The 12,066-nt window shown below is 51.3% G+C and overlaps 1 protein-coding gene across 6 annotated transcripts in view; it reads right to left on the bottom strand.

Moving 5' to 3' along the window:
• The window catches only part of Pnt (ETS transcription factor pointed), a 140,823-nt gene that overhangs the window by 48,118 nt on the left and 80,639 nt on the right, over window positions 1-12,066 (bottom strand). The window lies entirely within an intron of this gene.

Genomic DNA, 12,066 nt, shown 5'->3' with positions numbered 1-12,066 from the left:
ACAAAAGGGTCGATCGATCGGAGAACCGTGGATCGTGGCAAGGTTGAAGAGAGAGGAGACGCTCGGCCGTCCCCACCAATCCCGGTGCACGCTCGCCTAACCTCGCTCCTCGGTTAGTTTTATGAATGAATACTCTCCCGTCGACGCGACGCGGCAAACTCACACTGGCGACGGCGCACACGACCGCCCGCTTCCTATCTCTCTCCTACCACCGGCGTCTCCCACTCTGTCGCGCACCTCTTCCTTCTCTTCCTCCTCTTCCTTCCCTTCCTCCGTCCTCCTTCCATCATCCCGCTGCAGGCCGCCGTCTCTATCAATCACGCGCACTCTACCTCCGTGCACTTCTCTCCGTCGCTCTGACCGCGCAATGCAGCCGGCCGTCTCCTTCGCGCCGCACTTTCCCGCCGTCCCCGTCCTCGTCCCGCTCCGGGCTCTTCTTCTACTCGAGATATACGTATGTCACTGTCCAACGGCCGCCGCGTTCATTCATCTTCCTCCCTTTACTACGCCAGCCGTATATCCGTCTTTGTCAGCGCGCTTCCACCCGCCTACGAGCCCCAGCGCACAGACGCACACGCTGACGCGGCCCGTTCCTTCATTCGGTCGGCTCGTTCATTCATGCCGCGACTGCACGTTTCAGTCTACCCGCCTGAACCCACTCTGTGCCCCCACCAGCCAGCTTTTCCTTCTGCCTCGCGCTGCCGCTGACGTAGAGCCCGCGAAAAATACTATCCGCTGGTCGACGGTCTCCGCGGAGCCAAAATTTTCCACGCTCACGACCCTTGCGACGGGCTTAATGCCTGTGGTCCAACGAAACAGTTGAAGAATCTTGGGAAATTCACTCCCGACATCGCGAAGTCCAGCGAGTTGGAATCTTCCAAACTTCCAAGTCTACCTACCCCAGAGTCTTCCAAAGACCCGCTGCACCCTTTCTCCCTCTTTCTATCCATCATCCCCCAGTAGCCACGATGAAGACTCCGTCCACCTTCGAGGCGAGTTTATGAATGGTCCCCCGCTGCCGGAAGCTCGTCGCGTAAGAAACTTTTAGCTTTGCTCCGCCAGTGGCAAGAAGCCTCGCATTAATCACCGGCGCGCTGGCAGCATCCTCCTTTCCGTGGTTCGCGCGGGCAAGAGACAGGGAAGGCAGAAATTACCCGACGTTGTTAAATAGTGTTTGCGCCCGAGCGTACGCGTAATTACGTCCCCGCCGAATGCTACGTGTTCTCCTCGATTATTCCCGCTGCCCCTCCCCGGCCGGTGAAGCGGGCCGGCTGCCGTGATATTACCAGACGACTTCCGTGCCCCGACCAGCGGGCAATCTTGAATGAAACTCCGTTTCTGACGATTTTTATCACCGCTCTTGGGAACTGGTCGTTACGAGGCAGGATAACGTTCGTTAGATAATCACCGTGCGCTATTGGCGGACCATTCTGCTCGATCCAATTACCCGGCACACTGTCCCTAGACAACGTCCACCAGAATGGCCACCTCGCGGATCCGCGCGACCACTTCTCACGCCCACATCCGTCGGGAGAAGATCGTTTTATCGGAAGAAAGCTGGTGGTAGATTGGTGTGTTTCAGGTAAACGATGCTCGCGATGTTCCGAGTTTTTCAGTCGCCACTGGGATTTTTTTAGCAGATGGCACGCTTTTATTCTGGGCTGGTGTACGAGCGGTCGTGGGACGTTGCACCTCCCGATAAATTGGGCGAAGAATGCTTTGGAGATTCTGGAGAGGACCAGCGCCTAATCGGGGGCAACAGGTGCGACTCCGGGGACGATAAATACGCGGATCAGTGGCGAATATATTCGGCACCGATATGGGGCACGGGAAAAAAATCTGGCGGGAGATTTTTAATCCGCGGTTCGCGAAGGAGATCTTTGGCCGAGCTTCTGTTGGAAATTTACGGTGGGAAGAGGCTACCCGGGGAGAGCATCTCGCGGTGGAGCCGAGGGAGGATCGCTTCTGCGCGTCGTTTCCCTTCAATTAGTAAGATTAATCGATTGGTTGGTCCGACTGGCATCACGCGTGACACAAAGAAGAGATCTATAAATACGCTGGCAGTCCTCGATTAGAACGGGTTTAACTACTCGATTTTCGAAGAGGAAAGCCAGCTAATGCTGTGTTATTAAACAAGTGGATAAAATCAAAGCGACAGGTCGGTCCGATTTCTTTTATTCGCCGGAGGGAACTGGTTCTGTGTTTACCACACCGTGGGAATGAATTCACCGTGTTTATGTACCATGTCGGCGACTTTGATAAAAGTCCCGCGAAATTCCAGCGGCCTGGGCGCTGATAACGCCGCTAATTTATTAAGGATCAACCTATCGCATTAGTCTCGGTCCCTAGGAACCCTCTGAACGCCTCGGCAAAGCTGCTCCGACCCTCGAGCACGCGTCCCAAATTCGATCCGCGATTGGACCACCGTACAGGCTCCAGAAAAGAAAGCTCCTCCGAGAAGAAAACGAAGGCGAGGAAGAAGGATCCAGGTGGAAAAGATCGATCAGGCCCGAAGGAGATAAACGGAGGCCGACCAGTAGCCAGGCGAGCCGGTGGGTCGACTTCCTCTGCGCGTCCATTCACAAATCGGCGCTGGGGTACCTGCACACGAGGATGCGCAGCGTGGTCCGCGCGGATATAAATTATCCGCTCGCGGCTAGATGGCCGAGAACCCGGAAGGCAGCGCGAGAAAATCGTAACCGTCGATCAGGCAGCCGTGGATATTAATAAAGCGGAAGAACGGGGGAGGGGTGCAGGAGAGGTGGAGAGCAAGACGACCACGACGAAGATGAAGACGAAGGGGGAGAAGCAAAGGAGACGCAACAGGGACTAGCTGCCCTGCGAGTGGACAGGGAATGGTAAGACGACGCAGCGTGCGAGCGTACCTGCAGGGAAGAAATGACACCGGATGATAAACAGGGGGCAGAAGGGAGCAGGCAGGGAGGGCCCATACGATTCATACGCGAGGAAAGGAGGGCGCGGAGGATGACCGCAGGAAGGAAGTAGCCTGGCAACACCTACGGTGATCGGGAGCAAGGAGGAACAAGGAGGAGAAAGGAGAACGCGCCAGAGGGAAACAGAGGCTCGAATGGACACGCTGATAGAGAGCAGAAGCTGCTCCCTCGATCGTGTACACTTGCCCAAGGCTGGGCAGGTTTTTGCCCCGTTTTTTACCACGTTTATTATAACTAGGAAGCCGACGGGGAGGATCCGCCTCCCCCCGTTCCTGGCACACGGGATGCGCGTGTGCGAGGCTCTGTGTAGTTGCCACGACGGTGAACAGTTATTTCTCTCGCTTTTCGGGCGAACCTACGCGTTTCGGATTTTTGGGCAATACTTTGGATAGGGGAAACTCCGACAAAACCGGGACGTGTCATTATTTTTTAAACTGCTTTAAATTTTTCCGCGTCGTTGCAGCGACGTATTGTCGGGATCTGCATTATTTCATCAACATTGATCGCGTTACAAGCGTGCTTACTAAGGTTATATCGTCTTGTGTGTTTTTGAAAGCTCTGATTTAATTTTCGATCACTAAGAAACTTCAAACACTTTTGACAGCGTCCAGGTAGATACTTTTTGGTGCGAATTATGTTAACTGTTGCATATTAAAGTGTAGATAATTAAAAAGGTTTGTTTTTACTTCGCCATGGTATTGTTGATAATTCGTAATATTTACAAAATTGTATGCTAGGGCGAAACAACCGTACGGGGTAAAGGCGGGTACCCGATTTTTGACAAAATGTGTGTAACAAAGAAATGAAAAAGAGGAAGTTATCAAAGTTAAAAGTAAATCTTAATAAAGGACTACAACTAAAAAGAAAGAACACGACGAAATGAAATAAAATACCGAAGGGTAATGATATCAGGGGTGATGAAAACGCTGAAGACATTTGCATTTATGTCCAAGAATCATATGGTTCATCGAAATTGAACGAAGGTTGGGTGCAGTTTACAGCTTGCTCTAACTGGACTGAAGCATTGGATGAGTTTCGTTGTTATAGGGGCTAGGGCCAGAATCGAGTATGGTAAACGGATCAAATTTTAAATTATTATTTTTTAAAAATTTGTTCTTCTAGTAAAGATTGGATATGTACTATTATTTAAAAAAGATTTTATTCTAATGAATCGCAATTGCAATTTCTTTTTCACTTAATAATGTCAAAGTTATGAGATTTTATGCTCATCGTCCCGATTTTGCCCCGGTCTCCCCTACCTTGAGGACTACAAAAAGGAATTGAATTGAAGTTTCCATGGAGTATCTCACCTACGGTATTAAAATGGATAGCAAACTCCGTATTCCCAAAACTGTATAGTCGCTTCGGCGAGCAGTGCACGCCGCGCGATATACCCGTGAAAAAAGGGAGAGGAGCGTTTGAAAGAGGCGCGCGACCGTGTGCAGAAGGTGTAGTTAACAGAGGCGGTATGGAGAGCGTGAGAACGCATAAACTTATAAGGCACTAAAGCGACCGAGGAAGGGAGATACGCGCGCAACAGCGTGCTCCTTTCCTCGTCGATGGAAACTGCTGCTCAGAACCGTAGGATAGCCTATCCATACCACGTCACTTCCTCCCGAAGCCTCCTTACCCATCTTCTTCCCTCCTTCACCGCCCATTCACCCCTTTCCTCTAATCTCTCTCTCCGTCATCCTTGCGCCGACCGAACGACAGCGAATTATCTACCTCACAGATGAGCCGAACACTCCTGTCGCCTTACAGAGACCAAAAAGCTTCCCTTTAATTTCCCTCGAGAAATCCACCAGAAGGCCCGTTCAGAAAATTGCGAAAAGAGGGGAGCGGAAGCGCGAGACGAGAAGAAGTCACGGTTACGTGGCCTCGCGCGCGTTCTCGGGGTTACCGGAAGTCGAGTGACCGTAGCGGGGCAGGTGAGCTCGATCCCTCGATCCCTGCCGCCGCCAGCCAGAAACAGAGAGAAAAGGAACATGGAAGGAGAGCCCGTAAAGGAAGTGACGTCGCGCGGCAGCGGGCCTCGCTCGCGATACGAACGGGAGGAGAACGCTCCGTGTGCCTCTCCAACCTTCTATCGCTTAGGAAAACAGGCCATAACTCTTTCCCTCCGCCTCTCGCCGCCGACAATGGCTAGCGCGCGGAAGCGGATGGGATCGCGACCAACGAGCACCAGATACTCTGCGCGCGGTCGATTCCATCGGTTTCGGCCCCAGGCTGACAGGGAATTAGTCGGATCATAGAGTTTAGAGGTAGTCCGAAGGAAAATGGAAATTCTATCGCGAGGGGGTACTAATATCTAACAACAATCTCTTATTCATCCCTGCATCATTTCTGATTACAGTGGAGCGGTTATTTTCCAGATTTTCGTTCGTTCCGACTTTCGACCTCGCTCCACCTCAATCCCCAGAGCACCCGACGTATTCGAGGCCTCGATTACCCACCACCCTCGAGAGCTTCCGCGAAATTCACGACGAATGAGGGAGAGGCGCGCGCAGAGGTGCCGGTTGCGCGGAATCGCGAGGGACAGGGGTGCAGCGGGTTAAATAACCGCCGCTTTCTCGCCGAAAACGATTGTCCCGACGACAAACACAGTGTTCTCTCGCAACGGCCGATTATTGCGGCACATCGGAACGCGGATCGTTGCGTGAAAGTCCGCCGGCCGTCCGTGCAAACGAGACGGACAGAGAGAGGAGGAGTAGGAGGAGATGGAGGAGGAAAGGGAGGACAGACGGGGAGGCGAAGAGAGCGAGAGAGAGAGAGAGAGAGGTAAACGGAGGGAGAGAAGAGGCGACAGTTTCCGGTCTCCCTGAACGCGCTGGCGCGTTCCCCGTGTGGCCTGCGCGGCCTCTGCGGCCTCGTGTGTGCTCCGTAACAGCATTTGGCAACAGACTTTTCCAATAGAGTCCCTCGGCTGCCTTTCTGCGCCGATGGGGCTCGGTATCCTTGGCTGCGTTCGGCCATCTCCTGAACGGCTTTCGATAATCTGGTAGGAATACTGCGGCGGGAGCAACGGAAACGGCTGTCCGGGTATGTGGGTCTCTTGGACATTCTGAAATATTGCCTGTGGATTGACGGAAATAGAGAGCTGATATATGCGGCTCTCTGGAAGCTCGTCAGTGACCTGTTTGGAGCCGGTGGAAACGGTGATCGGGCATAGAAGCTTCGACGCTTGATGAATTGCAGCGGTCAGATATGTTTAGCTTGCTGGACATTTGTCGATGGGCTACTTGGGATCGGTTCGCGGGCGGATGCTTGGCGCGGCCGCTCCAAAAACTTGTCTACGATCCGCTGTTTAAAGATTCCTCACGGCGTGTTCCGATACGCGCGTCTTCGCTATAATAAGAGAGACAAATATAGAGTTCGACTTGAGAGGGTTCGGCACAGATTCTTGCGCTTTTTAGCTTATAAAGCTGGTCAGCCTCTTGCTCGTTTTGACCGTAACTGTGGCCCTGTCGCGAGCAGAGTGGGTATCCGGAGCCTGGAGCATAGGAGGAGAGTCACGGAGCTATCCTCTTCGTACAGAATATGGAACGGGATGGTTGATAACCCTAGTGTTGCGGCGCTAGTTAACTTCAACGTGCCCGTACGTGCTACTACTTAGGCAAACACCCCTGTTTAAATCTCCGGACTACTCCTCCTGGGTTGGGCACGCTGATCCTCTGCACAGAACATGCGGTCTCGCCAATAGGTATCAAGGGAAGATCGATTTCTTTGCTGATCCCCTCTCTAGTTTCGAGACAAATGTTCAGAGAGCCCTGGTTTCTAGCCGCATTATCTAGGGGTGACTTGCACCTACACGGCGAACTCTTTGTAAACCCAGTAGTAGTACAAGGCGGGTTATCGACCTTGAAACTCAAATTTGAATTAGAACCCGCCTTGTAATACTACTAAACCCTAAATCTTTTATTCCTTCTTCTTTGTTTCTTTGTTTATAAACACGATGTTTGCTGTTTTGTCTGTGCGAATTATTTGCGTCGCATATATTCTGTCTCAATGGGCTTGTCCCGTAAAATAAATGTTATTATTATTATTAGTAGTAGTAATAAGGGGGGTATAGGGATCTCGGCGAAGAGAGTCGACGCGATGAAGCCATCCTCGACGCGCGCCCACTCCCGTCCGCCGATGAATAATTTACAGAAGCAGATTACCCTCGAAACGAGTTCCCGGCTCCACTCCCACGCACTGCCATTGGACAGGTGCGCGGTGCCGCCTGATAATCGATAAGCTCGCACCTCTGCAAATTACTCCGTTATCGGGGATAGATCAGCGCGCTTCCCAGATGGACCCTCCTTTCTCTGTCTCCTCTATCTCCCGTCGTCTATCGAGTCGCCCGGGCTTATCTCGCGATCGAGGAGTCGCGAGGCATCAGCCATCGGCTCCCATCATCCTCGAAGCGCGGCCAGTCACCAACGCCGACAACAATTTCCTAATCGACTGGCCCTCGCTTTCCTGCAATTAATCGTTGCGCAACCACCCGTGCAAGAGAAAACCGATCCGCCGAGGTTCCATCGGACGACGACGAATTTTCTGGCCGATCGGCGGGGGAACAAACACGGCTCCCTGGTGGCGTGTAATAAGAAATTTTCCAACGGAAAATCCTCGAGCGTTACTGGCTCTGGTATGACAGAGACACGTGGGATCCGATGCTCTCGTTCGAGCCAGTGAATGACAAGGATCATTCGCCACGAGTTTCCCAGAAATATCCCTAAATAGTCCCCCTTCCTTTGAAACAGTACCGAGGCTCAGTCACGGGCATCCCAGTTGCAGAGCTTGCTGGCTAGCTTCGTGACCCAAGGGAAGAGCGCGCAACACGTTGAACAGACGGTACGGATAATTAAAAATCTCGCCCGCGTTAATTCCTATCCCCGAAACCCGGCAGATTAATTCACGGAACGGGCGGTCTTCTTCTCCGCGGAGCGCCGTCTCGTTTTAACTTGAGCGCCGTCGGGTCGACCGAGGGGAACGGAGGGGCGAAAAGGCGAGAGGGGAGCGTGCAGGAGAGAGGCAGAGGGGGCACGTAGTAAGCGTAGTAAGACACGGCCGGAAGTTCGAAAGGGGAAGCCCCTGGCGCAGGCTGGGGAACCGGAAACGGCCGAATGCTCGTCACGAGGCTCGGTCGAGGAGAAGAAAAGCAGCGAGAAAGAAAGAGCAGGCTCGGCCAGAGGATATATATTAAAGGGAAGACGAGAGCAGGCCGCAGGCACGGAGAAAGAGAGCAATTTGCCGCTGGCAGAGGTCGAGGCGAAGAAAACGAGAAAAAGAAAGGCTTTTATGGGCAGAGCCTGTTAAACGAGCTGCAGATCAAAGGGCCGTATATTAATTGATATTAATTGCCCTCTGCCTCTCTCCTTCAACCCTGTAATCTCCGTTTTCGCGAGGCAGGAGTTAGAACAGCGAAGCAGATCTTCCTCGGACTTCAAAAATTCCCGCCGCTGCTACTTTTACTCGACCGAGCTCCGTGCGTCCCCCGAATAATGGAAGATCACCGTGTAATAAAGGGACCCCCCGAGTGACCAGACGATAAATCGTGGAGGAGTCGTCGCGCGTGTCCGCTACACGGGCGCTCTCGTGTACGACACGGTCGATTAACGATACTTCGGCGAGCCCGGCGCAGGGAAAGGATCACGGGAACAAAAGTGCTGCTGCACGCCTCCGAAATATGCGACAGAGACACTCGTAGGAGACGTTGTTCGCGGCTCGCAGCGACACGAGGTTCGACAAAAGCCAGCGGTCGTGGGAGGGACTGGGTCCGAGGGGGGCAGAGAGGAGGGAGTCCGCGATGATCGTTGCGGCCAAGAGACGGTGGGACTGTGTCCAAGAATGAGTAATACGCGGTGGAGGGCGAGAGAGAGGGGTAGCACGACAAAGGAGGCGAAGATAGAGGGAGACAGGGCACTAATGAATGACTACAAAAGGAACAGGTATATATATAGAGAGGGAGACGAAGCCAGTGAATGAACGCCGGGGAAAGAGGGACAGATATACCGAGGGAGGAGGCAGCACGCACGCCGAAGGGGATAAGGGACGTCACAGGAGGGTGAGCCAACACCGAGGAGAGTTATTTTGGTGCGTGTATCGAAATCAGAATGCAACAAGTGACACATGCGTGTCCCTACTGCCGTAGTCAGAAACATTGCTTAAATCTCTGCGGCTGCAACAGGGAGGCCTATACGCCTCGTGCGGCAAACATACACTTCTAACTTTAGATTGTTTGCTATTGGGTGTTCGAGCACGACGGGCCTCGGGGGTCTGCTTCCCTCCGTTGGACAGTCCGGGGCAGAATTTATGGAATACGCTCGATAAAACGCGGCAACGGACACCTTTCGGTGGGCGGACGCTTGTGAGCTTCGTTCGGAGCGATCGAGTCGGTTCTGTGGCCTACGAGGGAACATCCCGAAGCCGGAAATTCAAAAAATTCTAAAACTGCGAATACGTAGGGAATTACCTCCTGATTGCAACGCAATTATTGTTTGCCCAAATTCACTCTAAGGGAGTGTAAATTAACCCCCGAAAGTCCGGTTATTTTCCGATTCTTGTGTCATAACTCGTGAATTGTAAAATAATTTCTTTACCAAATGCTAGATCTAATTAAAACAAGTGACTTTTGTCTTGAAACTTTCTTCCTATCTCTTACAGTTATAACGCAAAATCGGAAAACAGCTAGATTTTCAGGGATTAATTTCACCCCCTCCGAGTGGATTTGGGCAGCAAACAAAAGTTGCGTTGTAATCAGGAGGAAATCCCCTACGTATTCGCAAAGTTTCAGAATTTTTTGAACTTTCGGCTTCGGGATCTTCCCTTGTTAGTTAGCGTGGCTTTCGAAGGTGTTTGGTATTCCGAAATTCTGAGGTGTAGGGAGCTTGGAGTAGCAAGCCGAATTGTTGCGACCGCTCGGCAAGCAATTACCTACCGTTGAAATCTGCAGAGAGAATCTACTTGGGTATGGAAGATATAATTCCCCGAGGTGTCCCCCGTCCCGAAATGACGTTCCACGAAGCGGAGGCACAGTTAGCGAGAACGAAGCATTCGTATGCAGCGTGCTGGCCGCGTAGACGATAGGCGATCGTGCCTCGCCTGGCCGGTTCGTCCCGTTCATTCACTAACTCGCTTCGTACTCCAGTACATTATTGTTAGACAACTGCCCGTTTCCGGCGCTATCGCTTCTACGTGTTTGTCATATTTTCGTCGCCCATTATGCAGCACGCTCTTCGACGCTCCTCGAAAGCCACTCGGCTTGCCCTCGCCGAGGTAAACGCGAGGGCTCTCGCGAACTATCCAGTCACCTGTGCGACAAAATTTGGCTGCAGCAGTTCTAGTACCCGTTAGGTCCTCTGCATCCACGAAGGGACTTAAAACTATAAGGATGGAGGTGCAATTGCGATGGGACCGTCTGATCCCGCGTGGAATCCGTTTGCTGCGGATGGAGCGATGAGAGAATCGCGGGGTAGCCGATTTTCGCGATCCACGAAGCTCGGCATTACGATCTCACACCTGAGCAGGAGAGCGTGCCTTTCGTGTCGCGCGGTAACAGATCGTTTCCGGCGCGCGCACCGCCACGCCGGAAGAATTATTCAATGGCGTACTCGCTAACTTGGACTGCTCGATAGATCTCCCCGCTCCGATACCACGCCACGAATCTAGCCCCGCGGGCCTCCAATTCGCGAGACTTTATCTACCTGCTCGCTCACCTCTGTTATCCTATCTGGAAGTAGTAGTTACTTACTTGGGAGAGAGTGACTCCAATGCTCGGGCCAATGAGAAAGCCAACGAGGAATCGCGGATTCTTAGCGAACATAAAAGAAACTAAGGGACTTCTGAAATCTACAATTTCTGTAGAAAAACTTAGAAGCTTAGAAGAGGAAGGTGAATATTAGAATTAACAACTTGAAACTCTCGTTACGAATTCAGGACTTCGGAAATATAAAATTTCTGCAGGAAAACTTAGAAGTCTAAGCTTCCTAAAGTTTCTGTAGAAAAACTTAGAAACTTTCCTAAGTAAGGTGAATAATAGAACTATGAACTTGAAACTCCCATGATTACTTCGGGGCTTCAGAAATCTAAAATTTCTATAGAAAAACTTGGAGGTCTGAGCTTCCCAAAATTTCTGTAGAAAACTTAGAAGCCTAAGCTTCTCAAAATTTGTATAGGAAACTTGGAAGCTTTCCTAAGAAAGTAAGGTGAATAATAGAACTATGAACTTGAAACTTCCATGATTACTTCAGAGCTTCAGAAATCTAAAATTTCTATATAAAAACTTGGAAGCCTAAGCTTCTCAAAATTTCTATAGGAAACTTGGAAGCTTTCCTAAGAAAGTAAGGTGAATAATAGAACTATGAACTTGAAACTCCCATGATTACTTCAGGGCTTCAGAAATCTAAAATTTCTATAGAAAAACTTGGAAGCCTAAGCTTCTTAAAATTTCAGTAGAAAAACTTAGAAGCCTAAGCTTCCCAAAACTTCTATAGAAAAACTTAGAAGCCTAAGCTTCCCTAAATTTCAGTAGAAAAACTTAGATGCCTAAGCTTCCCAAAATTTCTATAGAAAAACTTAGAAACCTAAGCTTCCCAAAATTTCAGTAGAAAAACTTAGAAGCTTTCCTAAGAAAGTAAGGTGAATAATAGAACTATGAACTCGAAGTTCCCATTATTACTTCAGAACACTAAACTTTCCATAGATCAACTTGGAAGTTTAGGGAAGCAAGGTACCTACTTAGAACTAACAACTTGAAGCACTCCTCACGCCTCCGGTCACCTTTCGGGTACCACGACTCCTCGGTCAAAGGTCCGAGTCATGAAAGGAAGCTCCCTCTCGCTGCATCGTTCTATTTCCGTGGAGCAGGGGAGGTTCGAAGCTGTTCACGGTCAGCCCGAGGTGACTGTGCACACGAAGCCAAGCCGACACGTGTGCCTCCGCCTCGACGGCATACCGAAGGACTCGTCTCCTCGAGCCGGGCCGAGAGGAGCCCGTAGTCACAGAACACAACGAGGTGGAGCAAGAGGTTGGAGGACGAAGGAGGTGGCGAAGGAGGAGGACGCACGGAGGGAGTTCGCAGAGTTCTGGCTGGGTGAGCACACGTCCGGTCATTATCGGAGCTTATCTA

Source organism: Andrena cerasifolii, chromosome 16 (genome assembly GCF_050908995.1).
Source record: "Andrena cerasifolii isolate SP2316 chromosome 16, iyAndCera1_principal, whole genome shotgun sequence".
NCBI classification, from domain to species: domain Eukaryota; kingdom Metazoa; phylum Arthropoda; class Insecta; order Hymenoptera; family Andrenidae; genus Andrena; species Andrena cerasifolii.
The sequence above is the reverse complement of the archived record's forward strand: the minus strand, read 5'-3'. Positions and strand labels throughout refer to the sequence as shown.